Consider the following 14445-nt stretch of genomic DNA (forward strand, 5'->3'; position numbering starts at 1 on the left):
GTTCAGTTGCACACAACCTCCACCATTTCATAAGGAAAGAATGAAGCCTCATCACTTGAACCCTGACCCTGTTTCTTGGAACATAAAATGTGAGTCCAACATGGTCAGTTTATCCTTCTCTACTGCCAGGAAAAAAATCAAAGGACTGCAGCATGACAACTATTTTTGCCATGTTTTAACTGGCCATGTCTCACCAGCCCCTTGCTGAGACCACAAAGACAATTTTGAAGCATCCTTTCTATCAGACACCACATAGGAAATCATTACATAACTATTTGTGTGCCTGTTACAAGACTGTTACCAAAGATCTGCTTAACTATGCACTGGAAGACAATGCAAGAGTGTTACCTCAACATGTTTACTCCTATCTACTCTGGTTTGCCCCGAGTCTCAAAATTTAAGAGAGGAATTTCTCTTCTGCTTTTACCAAATCTGAGCCAAGAGCAGTCCTCATGTTCTTCAGTACTGAATATCCTATGCTAGGTTAATAAGTGCGTATAGTGTTTTGTGAACAAACATTTTTTAAATTGTATATATTTCTCTCATCTCATCTAGTGATGGACTGGAAATGTTGCTGTTCTGAGTGATTTCATTGTTCTTCTAGAGAACATCTGTGTTGACAGGAAAGATGTTTGCTTGGGCTCCACCTATAAAGCGTATCAAATTCCAGAGTAATAGCCATATCTATGATGTAAAATTACAGATGATGTCAGAGGGAGACAACTAATATCTCCCTACTTAAAGGGGAGCTCCCCTTCCAAAAAAAGCCTCCTGTACTACAAGTCATCCAGAACCCAAGCTCTTGCTGAAGCATCACTGATTGATAAGTGTAGTCTTGTCAACACCGTAATCCCAGGAAACGGAAGTGCAACAACAAAGCTGTCACAAGAGACCCACAGCATCAAAATTAAAACCTTCCAACCATGACTAAAGAGTGGGTAATCTCAGGCTTGCTGCTCACCAGTTTGTTCTTGGCAACAGGCTTAGCAGAACATAGTGGGCAGGTGGGTGTAAAGTAACTGGAGACTCCTACAGAGAATTTTTTGACATCTGCTCTCCTGTGACAGGCTCCTACTTCTCGTCTGTTAAACTCAAACACTCTGTTTCACAAGGGGAGTGATCAGACAGTTACAACTCTGCATCTTGCCTTCCAATATCAATTTTACATTTCCCAGAATTTTTGAGCCAGTTCCACAGAAAACAACCTTTTTGCTGCTCTTACACCATCACCACCCACTTTATTTACCTATCTTGTACACTGCTCTAGTTCTACAGCTTTTTATACTTTCATGAATTATCAGCACATCCAACCTAAACCTGAAGGGTCTGTCACCCCCCAAAAATAAAACCTACCAGCAATTACAGAGCCTAGTCCCTTTTTTTCAGTGGCTTTTGCCCTTTCACACTCACCAAAGTTGCCTTGCACAGAGTATTGTTTCCCAACTATTCTCTTACAGCCTCAGCAAATATGACTTAGGACTAGAGGAGATGGCCTAAAGTTGCACCAGGGACCAGGGACGGTCTAGATTAGGTATTATAAAGAATTTATTTACTGAGAGAATAGTCAGGAGCAGGAACAGGATGCCCAGGGAGGTGGTGGAGTCACCATCCCTGAAGGTATTTAAAAACAATGTAGATGAGGCTCTTCAGGACATGCTCTAGTGGGCATATATACATATATATATATTATATATATATATGTGGGGTTGGGGTTTTTTGGGCAGGGAGGAGGTTGATAGTTGGATGCGATGATCTCAGAGGTCTTTTCCCACCATGACAATTCATGTGATTCTGTGATTAATTAAATTCCCACCCGTACTTAATTCAACACGTGGAAATGAGGAAACATCCCTGGCCGGGCATCAGCACTCAGCTCGGTCTCCCGAAATGCGGTGGGTAAGAGCTGGAAGAAGGAGCCTAAGGAGCAGGACCACAGTTTAATGGTGGTACCCCTCACGCTCAGGCACAAGTTACAACAGGGCAACACCCCTACCCCTGCATTTATCCCTTTTCTCCACCTGGAAACGTCGTTAACATTTTTGAACATCATTAACCTGCAAAAACCCGAAGGAGGGGGGCAAGGGGGGAGGGGGGGGCACCTTCATTTCTGGTGCTGAGGGGCCCCGAGGAAGACTCGTCATTCAAGCACACGGTTCTACCACCACACCCTCGGGGGCGACAGTCTCCGTCACCCCACTCCCCCACCCACCCCCCAACTCCCTCTTTTGCCCCCTCCCTCTCGTCCCCGCTCACCTGCCCGGGGCAGCAGCAGCACCAGCGGTGGTTACGAGGACCCCGCAGCCGCAGCGCGATCCCGGGATAAGCGCCACAGCCGCCCCCGCACCCGGGGCCCAGGAGGCGGGACCGGGCCTGGCAGCCCCGGGAGGTTCCGCGCCCAAATCTCCATTTTTAATTCTTCAAAGTTTTTTGGTGGTTTTTTTTTGTTGTTGTTGTTGTTGTTGTTTGGTTTGGGTTTTTGTTTTGTTTTGTTTTGTTTTTTTAATGCATAACTAAAAACAAAAAAACCCAAAAAAACCTGAAATAAATAAATAAATCCCGGGACAGGCGCCGCGGGGGGTTGGAGGCGCCGCTTCGCACCGCAAAGGGGACAGGGAGAAGCGGAGCTTTCGGCAGCATCGCATCCTCAGCTCCCTCGTCCCCCCCTTAACTCCCTCCTTTTTCTCCTTCCCTTCCCTCCCCCCGTCTCCCTCAGCCCCTCCGCGGGGGGATGAGCGGCCCCTGCCTCCTGCCCCCACCCCGGGGATCTCCCCATCCCCAGCGGAGGCTGGGACGCCCCTTTTCTCCCCTCCACTTGGTTCCCGGGAAGGGTTGCCCACCAAGAAGCCTAGGACGAGACTGGCACGGGAAAACTACTGGGGCTATCGAGGCTCTCGGGCTGCAGACGGGGGTGACACTCTGCGGCTTTAGCCCGAAGCGATTGACGAAGCGATGTTTCCTACCCAGCTACTTCGAAACTACAGTCAGTTCAGCCAATGTATCCTATAGGTAGGTGGGACTCAAAGTAGCTGCAGGTAGTGAATTTTGCTATTCGCACAGCTTCCCACACAGCCTTCATCACTGGCCATAAGGCGGGAGCACCTGCTCTCTGCTTGGAAGAAAGAAGCATCCCCTGGACATAAACATATGGGTATGTTGATTAAAGAAACTTTAGGGCATCAGCACTGACCACTGAGTTGAATTGGTTTTCCAAAGGAAAAATCTCTTTAAAAAGCTTAGGAGAACTGGGTGTCACACAGAGTTGGGGTATAATTAAATAGCAGCTAGACTATGCTGTTATGGATAAATTATGCAGAGGAAACCTGAAAAGTAATAGCCTTATTTATTGTTGTTCACCCCGTAGCTAACATGGCTGGGATCAAATCTAGACTGATAAATCAAATAGATACCAACTCTTCAGTTCAGAAAAGAATTAATCTGACCTATTTAAGGCAGGTGATAGCATTTAATTTATCTGATTTGATGCAGATTTGAATTGCAAATGAAGAGAAGACCCTGGAATCTGGTTTCCCAGGTGAACACCAGAAAAAAATGTTTATATGAGTAGAGTCAGCTTCTGAAGAATGAAGAGACTTCTGGAGAGAACCTGAAGTTTGTCTCTGCCAGGATGCAGCATACTCATTGAGCATTGAAACAGGTCCTGAAGGAAGGCAGAATTGGCCACCAGCTGCTGTTCACAGTGTGACACTGCATTAAGAAAGCCTCACCCAAACATGGGAATGCTCAGAGGAGCAAAAAAGCATATTCAGTAACACTGTAAAAAGGATTTGCCATGATTGTCCAGTAGGATTTATTCCCAAAGAGGATTCTTGAACAGCTAGACTGCCTTCAAACCTTTTGATTACCTTGATTCAGCTGACTCAAGCAGATTGGTTTGCCATCTGCTCTTCAGAAGCTCCAGAGGACAGAAAACAGTGCTGCAATCTGAGCATCTTCTCATTAGCTGCGTTTATCTCAGTTGCAGCCATGAAATCCCAGTGACTGCCATGAAATAAATTACATGGCTGCAGTGCATTTCTTTCTGCATATATGTTGAGCTGTGCCTGTGATTCAGGGGAAGTAGCCACAAACCTGCAAAACAGCATCCATGCAGTGATACTTTTCTACTGGTTTCTGTCTTAGGAGTCTCCTGTATACTCCAATGTGTTCCAGACCAATACATGTTAAGAAAATAGTAGTTCAAGATGTAGAGACATTATAAACTCATGGTTTATGTTCCAATTTTAAATCCTGACAGGCAATCCTTCCAATTGGATGAAGCTATGGAAGAGGTATTACCTTACAGTTTATTTGGCAATACTTCCTTGTGGGATTAGTGAAGTGTTACATCCAGTGCAAGAAGGCATTACTGAGATCATCTTCCAAATATTCTATTTAATTCAATTTCCTTCTTGTTTATACAGATTAATTTAGATTAATAAAAGGAATTAAAAAGGAACTCAAAGGATGACAGATGCAGAAGCTTGTTTTAGGAGAATATAACAGAGGCATGTGGGTTTTTTTAAAAGTCTAGCGAAAGGAAATTTCAAATGGTTTATAACTTACTGTTAAATAATTTGAAGGCTAAGGGATAAGGGAGAAACATAGCTCAGCTAAAGGTCAGTCAGAATAAATGTTAGTGTGATCAGTCTACAGCTTTAGCATGTTTTATATTTGCATAAGATTTCTGGCAAAAAATTAAAAATAAAAATAGCATGATGCTGCGGGTGGGTTGCACTCAGAGGTGGCTCCTTTTCACTGAGTACTGCTCCAGTAGAATGTGGAATGATTGATGCTGAACATAAAATAACCATCTGGGTTTGCAAGCTGGGAAGTTTCATAACTAAATGAAAGTCATTATTTGATAATGGTGCAAAAAAATCTGCCTCAGTTTTGCCTCCTTTCTCTTAATACTTGCTGCTCCATAAACAACAGGACCTGAACAGGGTTAGCAATGGCTACTGACCCCATTATGGAGCAAGTGGTGGCATTCATGGGTCCTTTGAACTGGATCTTATTTCAGCTAGTAATGTAAGAGTGATGGGAAAAGGTCGCTGTCTTGGAGGTCTCTAGTCTCAACAAGCTAAACGTGAACACTTTTTTTTTTGTCTTTCAGAACTGATATTCTAGAGATACCAATCATTGATAGGAAATAGTACCACAGTTGTGGGATTGATTGCAGACATGCTTGGAAATAGTAGATGTGAGACCTGAGACAAATTTTTCTGGGGTTAATTTTCTAGGAGACTTGCTTCATGAAACAGGATCAAGTAAATCAAAGGATACTACTTTTTCCTCATATCCTCAAGGAAAAATCTCCCAGTAGCACTCTTGGAAAGCTATTAGATGTGTAGAATTTGGTGGCTGTAGATGTTGTGAGAAGCCATATTGCCCAGGCAGGGGTATATGGACATTACATGTGAAAGGTTATTCTCTTCTGGCTATGTAAAATGGGCAGAGTGAAGCCAAACTCTGGCAAGGCTGATGGCTCAGCCTTAGCCTGTTCTTGCAAATATCATTGCTGACCTGGAAGAAAACAGAAATCACTTGACATTAGGATTTTGTGGTCTAAAACCTAGCTCAGTTCATTTGCCCTGAAGCAGAAGGAGCTGATCTGGGTGACAACAGAGTACTTACTCTGAGCTCTAGGAAAAGCTTACTGATCCTGATGCCATACTCCCCAAAATCTGTCTCTTACATATGCAAGATCATGAGAGAAAAGGCTGCTTTGGTACTCAAATCTCCCCATTTATCTTTCATATCCCTGCTCTTATTATTGTTCCCTTTCACAGCTCTCAGTGTAAACCAGCTCCCTCCAAATTCAGCATCTCCCCGCTGGTAGGGATGGTGCTTCTCAGCCTGCAGGGCTGGAGACCTTCTGAGCACTACAGCTGGAGCTCAACACTTGATGGAAGTGTAACCCTTCACTAGACAACAGGTTTTCATCCTGCTTTCTTGTCATGAATACTTTTCCATGGTGTTCAACAGATCATTTTCTGATAGCAGAGATGTGACAAGTCATCAGAAATGTTTATGTCTTTTCCAATTTATAAAGGAGCATGCTGTCTAGCAGGTATTATTCTCTCTCTTTTCTCTGCACCTTAATATTTTGCAAGTGTCCTCTACATTCTTTTCCATATATCTCCACTTCATTGACATTCATATAATTTCCCTTCCCTTCTTATCCTTCTTATTTAGTCTCAATCTGAATTATTCTTACTCCTTATTCCTTTTCCCCCAGCATTGCTTCTTATGTTGAAATTTTCTCTCTCATTTCTGCATCTCTCTCTTTCTAGTCTCAATATTAATCTGCCTCACCTGAAAAACAGCTGCTTTTTCCTCATCACCATGGTTCCTAATTTTTTTTTCCCAGATTATCACAATCTCCCCACCTTTGGCTCCCCACCCTTCATTACCACAATCTCTATTAGTCCCTTGCACTTCTCTCTCCCTCTGGTCTCCTGGAATTCAGCAGTTGCCATAAAATCTCATTGCCTCAATGAAAGCCCTGAGCTATTTTTGCACCTAGAGTTAGAGGGAATAGGATGAGTTGTTTTGCTTAGTAGTAGTTTGATTGATGCTATATAAGATATATATTATATAGTACATATAATATATAAATGCTGTATTGTGAGGAATCATAGTATACAAAGAGGACAGTCTTTGCAAATATTTAGATTTTAAAAGGTGATGCTCTTTTTGACACAAGCACACTGCATTTTTCATGTTTCATAGTAGGTGAGCCTAGATGCAGGTCAGAAATATATCTGGTGATTTCCCTTCATTCACTCCAGCTTCACAACTGACTATTCAGCCTCCATATCAATGGCTGAAAGCTCAAGAAGCAGGTGGTAAAGTCAACCAAGAGATCCATATAGCTCATGGGATAGAAATACTTAAATTTTGCCTCTTGACAGTAACTATATCACAACCTGCTGTCAGAAAGTTCAGAGAAAAGAGAGGAAAAAATTATTCCTCCCAAATATACAGAGATCCAGAAACACTTGGGGTAGTTACACACTGTTTTCTGCACTGCAACACTTGTGTGGTCCCTCAGGAAAAAACACACATAGAGTATCTCTGATAATGTAGTCTCATTCTGGGCAGAATGGACCAAGCCCAGTGTTGCTGTGAGCAGTCAAGATACCAGTGATGATCATAAGTGTGCATCTTTTAGCAAGACTGAAGTGTATTTAATCTACTTGCCCCACAGTGATGTGACTGACAAGCACATATGCAAATTACACAGCTATTAACTATTGTGTGCATCCTGAATACATGGTTATTTTCTAAGCTTACACAGGTGTAGACACAGTAGAATTCAGCCTTATCTCATCAGACATTTACATAGGGGTACAGCTTGTACCATGGCTGGACTACAGTCAGGACTGAGGTCTCCACTTCAGAGCAGTCTAAGTGATGGCCTGATTGCTTCTGAATGATTTTGCACCACTACAAGCACTATAAAATGTACACACCATTGAGTCTTAAAATAGACATTGAAATAGAATTCATGTCCTGATTGTCAAGATGTTAGGCAGCCTTGCTCTGGTTATTACTTCAGATAAATACTGTAATAATAGCATTCTTTCTATTGCTAGGAGTTGAGTGGGTGTATATGTAGCAATTGCCTAAGTGGGTAGAATTTGCACAGGTGAAAATGAGGTAGATGAGCTGTAATATCAAGTGTGGGTGACATGCCTCCTTTATACACCCTTTCAGATTGCCCACACAGGATGTACACAACAAGGAAGCATTCTGAAGAGCTGAAGGGTCATAAAACCTTACAGGAGCATGCACTTTGCTGAATGGATTTGTGTAGGATACATTATGCTTTGGGAAAACATACTTAAGACATTCTTTGATTTTGGGAGGTTTTTTTCCCTAGCATCTTCTTGATGTATGAAATGTAATTTTCATTTGGACACTTACGATAGTGGAACTTCAAATGCCCTGACTAAAATGAAAATGCTGTGTTTTCTTCATCATCATTAAGTAAGTTTGCCCCTCAGTTTAGGAAGGATATCGAGGTCCTGGAGTAGATCCAAAGGAGGGCAACCAGGTTGGTGAAGGGACTCGAGCACAGATCCTATGAGGAGAGGCTGAGGGAGCTGGGGCTGTTCAGCCTGAAGAAGAGGAGGCTCAGAGGAGACCTCATCATTCTCTACAACTCCCTGAAAGGAGGGTGTAGCCAGGGGGGGGGTTGGTCTCTTTTGCCAGATGACTTTCAACAAGACAAGAGGGCACGGTCTTAAGTTGTGCCAGGGGAGGTTTAGGTTAGATATTAGAAAGAATTTCTTTACAGAGAGGGTGATCAAGCATTGGAATGGGCTGCCCAGGGAAGTAGTGGATTCTCCATCCCTGGAGATATTTAAAAAGAGACTGGATGTGGCACTCAACAGTGGTTCAAGGGTTGGACTCGATGATCTCTGAGGTCCCTTCCAACCCAGCCAATTCTATGATTCTATGATAAAGGCTATATGAATTATTATCTTGACTAAACCACAGCAGAAAGAAAAGGTTAAAGCCTGGGAGAGTTTGCTGAGCATTTGAACATTAGAGAAACCATTTCATAGGTGTGAATATATTTAAAGACAAATGAGAAAATACTTCAACTCATTTTAAGTTGCAGGATTTTTTTTAATTCTTAAAGAAAACCAGAAAGCCCAGGCAGAAATGTGAACATCAGCCTACAAATGAGGAGTCAGAAGCTGTAGTCAAGTTTGTTGCAAGAGCAGTTTTTCTGAGGGTGTTCAGTACAACAGATGGATGCCTGGAAAACACATTTAGTCCAGTGTCTCTAAGCCATTTGAACTACTTGTTCAGTAAGCCACCCTTTCACACAGAAAATGGCAAAACTTCTGGACTATTTTATATTGTCATGTGTTTGAGACCAGGTTTTACCATCACTGGGTAGGCCACATCGCTGGTGACATTAAAAATCTGAATTTAACTGCACTTAATGGATGGACTTAGCCATCTCAGGACAGTGACAGTGATCTCTGGTGTCACTCCCCAGACAAAAATGTTGCCCAATTCTTCTGTTCAAGGAGGTAGAGGGAGAGGCCAGAGCAGGTCTGGAAGGGACCAGGTCACCTCAAGAGGTGATCAGGTCCATCCCCTCGCTTCAGGCAGTTCCTCCTATGTCTGTGTCTTTATAAATGGTTGTCAGTATTGGTCTAAAAAAATGTAGCAATAGAGATTACCCCACAACACTACAAGATGGTGATGATGATGATTATTATTATTACAATGATTTTGTTATGAGCCTTCTGTAAAGGAAACAGATGTTTCAGAATATAAAGAATTGGTCTGATGGGAGGGATTGAAAGATGATGAATTAAAGTACTTTAATATGTGGTTAAACTTGGTAGTAAACACAGATACACGTCCGTTTTATTTGCTGCAATTTTAAATGCTCGGTTCCTGGCACATTAAAAAATTTAGGAGCTCTTCAGGAGTACATAAAGTGAAGTAATCTTAGCAATAAAACACTGATAAATAATTATTTTGAGTAATTTTTCAAAAGCAATTAACTTAAAGAAATCTGAAAAATGGGTGAAATTAGGCTTGTATTTTAGTAATAAGAAAGTAACCCAAGCCATCACACTTCTTTAATTAGACTGCTTTAAACATTTTTTCTCCCCTACATGTCTTTCAATCCCCTATTCCTTTCAGAAAACATACAAAAAAGATTTTCTAGAACTTGATTATTTTTCTAGATTTTTAATTTTTATATTTTCTGAGATTTTTCAAGACCTTGCTGGCTAGTAAGGAATCAAATTGCTGATTTATAGTACAGTTACTTTACTCTTAGATTTACTAACATTTTAAGGTTACATTTATCACCACAAAGCCTATTACTATAAGCATTTTTGTTGTTGTTGTTGTTGTTTAATCACCTCAGCATGTTTCTAAAATAAAGCCATCCATGAAAAAAAACCCTACAATCTTTTGCATAGGTATTTCAGGATAGAATCTGAATTTCATAGACTTGCTGCAAGGTGTTGAACTGCATTCACTTCACCCACTGAGCCACAGATATTTCAAGTAACACTGGTGATGCAGCCGAGATCCTTGGTTCTTACCCACACTTGAGTTCATTTTACACTGCTCTAGCAGCTTGAGGACACCTGAAAAGCTGCTTATTATTTATATATCTCTAGGGCTTCTTCTGTACACTGCTTGTAAGGTGTTACTGACAAGTGTAAAATAGGGATTCTATAAAAAAATATGCATTTCACTTTTAAAATGCAGTTCATTTCCAAAACATGAGCTGTACTTTGACACCTAAGTATGTTCCCATGATCACCATGTGAATGTGCCTGTGTTCAGCCACCTGAGATCAAATAACTTGAATCACAAAAATAATCCTTCTCATATTTTCTTCTGTGAGTATTCTTGAATAAATATTGCTTCCAACTGTTTGAACATTGAACTCATTTCCTTTTCCTGTCTGGATAATTAGAGGTTTCTTCCAGAGTTCATTAATTTCTTGAAGATATTTTGGGATAAGGAATCTGAGCACAGAACAGTCAACACCAGCGAGATTTAAGATGGTGTTTTCAGCTAAGGATGCTCCTCTTGACCTGAACAAAGCAATTTAAGGTAGTTCTGTTTCTTTTCTCACTGGTTACAGTAAGATAGGAGATACCAAGTACTAGCCAGAGGTATTCTTATCACCAATTGCCAGATTTGCATTTGAGAAAATTATGGAAACAGTTAATCTGCTATGTTTTTGCATATCATGATTTAAACTGTTTGACTTTTTCTTCCCAGTTTACTAGCACAGAACTCTGTGATGCTCTACCATCCCAATCCACGGATGCCTGACATAATGGTTTGAATGGCTGCTAATCTGCCTTTGGGGAATACTTGTTTCCTTGTGAAAAAAAAAAAAAAAAGTGCTTAATAATAATAAAAGTTGACCCATGAAACTCTTTTGACAAAATATACCAGATTATGAGTCTAGTGAAGACAGGCTTCTTTCTGTCTGCTTGAATTAGCTTAATGATCCTAAATTTTTTGTTAGAATTGAAGGTGTCTATCATTTTTTTAGGTCAGACCAAGCCTCCAGTAGCTCATCTGGCAGCTAACTTAGCCACACTTAACTGTGTGGCATTTCTATATTTCAGTGTTTCCACAAATATATTTACACACAATCCTTTTCAGGGATTGGCCAACTTGTTCCCATCTGTAAAACACTGTCACCTGATATCATTTGCAGCCTTCCTGGATCCACCTCTTGAGCCCCTGGCAATGTATTCATCATTACACCTACTCAGGAGGGTGTTTCTCCCGATGATAACAGGTGCCATGAGGCTGAAGAAGATCAAGACCAATGTAGCTGCTTATTCCAATGTAATACTCTTTTTTTTTTGATTGGGTACCTCTGGGGCAAATTTTTTTCCCAGATATTAACATTTGATCAGAGAATTAAATCACCTGTGTTTTTTCCTAAACCTTGTTACTCCGAGGCTGAGATGTATGCTGCAGATATCAAGACCATCTCTTTTCACTTGCTCAAGACTGTTTTTTTTCCAGATGGTCTGGGAAGCTGATCAGATTAGCAGACAAGAAATCCAGAGGTACAGTCATCTCCACACTGAGAAAGCCACAGAGCAGACTGCACTGAGGCTTGTCATGACACTGCTAAGGTGGATGGAAGTGTCCTCTGTCATTACAGCCCACACCTCCAGGGTCCCAGCTGTATCTGTGGCCTCAGCAAGAAGGGGATGTAGTTACTGCCATTCTCACACAGCCCATATCCCATCTGTAACTGCATCCATGCTGCTTCACAGAATCATAGAACCATAGAATTGGCTGGGTTGGAAGGGACCTCAGAGATCATCACCCTTGAACCACCGTTGCGGTTGCTAGACCATGGCACTGAGTGCCACATCCAGTCTCTTTTTAAATATCTCCAGGGACGGAGAATCCACTACTTCCCTGGGCAGCCCATTCCAATGCCTGATCACCCTCTCCGTAAAGAAATTCTTTCTAATATCTAACCTAAACCTCCCCTGGCACAACTTAAGACCGTGCCCTCTTGTCTTGTTGAAAGTCGTCTGGCAAAAGAGCCCAACCCCCTCTGGCTACACCCTCCTTTCAGGGAGTTGTAGAGAGTGATGAGGTCTCCTCTGAGCCTCCTCTTCTCCAGGCTGAACCTCCAGCCAGCCCCAGCTCCCTCAGCCTCTCCTCATACGGTCTGTGCTCGAGTCCCTTCACCAGCCTGGTTGCCCTCCTTTGGACCTGCTCCAGCACCTCGATATCCTTCCTAAACTGAGGGGCCCAGAACTGGACACAGTACTCGAGGTGTGGCCTCACCAGCACTGAGTACAGGGGCAACACTCTGCCACTACTGAGCCTTCCAGAAGGACTTCCACTCATGAGAAAAGCTTCTGAAGTTCTTGAATTATGAAACCCATTGCCCAGTAACTGTGAACAGCTCCTAAAGGTCCTCCATGAAGCTAACATGCATATCAACAGCCATGTTAAAGGAAAAAAGAAAGTGACTTTGAAATGTATTGCCTTTATGGTGATCTGCCTCTTACCATTTTTCTATTCTCCTCCAGAATCTGCTATGAATATGGATTCTGGGATTTTAGCATCAAGAGAAGTCTGACTGATGCCAGACATTTTCCATCCCATGTACTCATACAGAGGGTGTGAGGAAGCAGGAAGAGTCCTGACCCACACACTCACTTCAAGACTCAACACTCTTCAAGCTCTGAAGACCACACACCCCAGTGTGCAAACCTGCAATTCTACTGCACACCTTCAAGACTTCAGTTACTTTGCTGCTATGAACACCTAAGAGCTGGCACAATATGGCTTGTTTTTAATTCAGTAGCATGTTTGATACAGGATACAGGCTCCTAGCTTGCTGACTTCTGATGGAAAAAGGTAAATTTGTAAATCCCTAAGGAGTGAAATAATTCTGGTGGAAGGTTATAAAAAAATCCATATGTATTTAATATTTTATTAAATTATTAAAACATATAACATTATTAAAATATATAAAATAATTATTTAACATTGTGATTAAATGCCCTGTTATTACCAGTAATTGTTGGGTAAAGGGTGAGTCCTAAACAGAGTGTACTGCCTGATAATTTGGTCACAGTGTTACAGATTTCATCTTGAATTAATGTCCTCTTACAGCTGCTGCCCTAGGCCTTCTGACTGCCTATCTGCTTCATGACTCAGTCCCACAGCTGAGATCATCCTTGTTTCCATCTGTCAAGGGTACTGGCTGTCCACATAACTCCAAACCTAGCAACTGAAATTGCAAACAAAATCCTATTGCTTCTGGTAGGATATCCTTACTTCCCATCACCCGCAAGTAGGAAACAACTGATTTTTTTTGCCATTTGTGTTTGGGAACATGTAGTTGAATTAATGAATCAAAGAAAAAAATGCCCTTTTTCATTCCCTGAATCAGAAAAGATAAACTAAAATTAAATTTTCTTATGTTCTTTTCATTTTCTTTTATTAATTTTCTTTACATTCTTAATATACATCCTAAAAATAGACTCCATTTGCTGAGAAGGGTGTACAGTTATGAGCAGCTGTTATAATACTCATCTTTTATACAACATCATGAGCTATAAGTAGATTGCTCAGTTAATAAGAGTTTCAGAAGTTCTGCTTTATAGCAACATAGTCCAAACACCCCTAGCAAAGGACTCCTATACCCCGTACGGTTATCAGAACAGTGTCTGAATCATTCACCCAATGAAAAAGTTTTTCTAAACATGCAGCTGAGAGTAGCTAATAGTAAAAAAATTCGGTAGATTTTCATTTTCTTTATGTTCTTGCCTCAATGTTGTGCCTCTGTAAAAAAGCATCTCCTGACCATCATAAATGTGGCCTGTATGATAAAATGTTCAAAGCCAGGGACTTCTTCAAGAGCCAAGCTCCTCACCTCTCCTGGTCAGAACTTACCAGGATCATTAAAGTAAAAGTGAGAGAACAAACCACTAATTGATTTAACATCTATGGGTCAAAACCATCTTTGAAACCCACAGGAGTAGCACTTACCTAGGCACTCTAAGTCAGAGAGTTGATAGTAAAGCCAAAGGTCATAAACAGTTTAATCAAAGTTATAACAAATAATTAACTCTTCCATTAGCACCACCCAGATGCGGAAATAGTCTCGTTAATCATCCTGGGTAGAACATTGCCTGTAAATGTTGTGTAACAGTTGACATTATATAGAGCCTTTCTACCTTGATTTCTTCTTTTTCTGTATATATTTTATATATGTCTAGATACATAGTGAGCTTTTGGGCTTGTTCTTTTTCTAAAAAAAAGCTTTATTAAAAAAATAGCTGATAATAGGGGTTTAGAATAACAAGAGATATGTTAAAAACAAAAGGATTTTTAGTGCCTTGATGCATCTGAACCCACTTGCACCAACTAATACATACATCATATGAGAGGAAA

The sequence above is a fragment of the Calypte anna genome, chromosome 2 (genome assembly GCF_003957555.1).
Source record: "Calypte anna isolate BGI_N300 chromosome 2, bCalAnn1_v1.p, whole genome shotgun sequence".
Taxonomy (NCBI): Eukaryota; Metazoa; Chordata; class Aves; order Apodiformes; family Trochilidae; genus Calypte; species Calypte anna.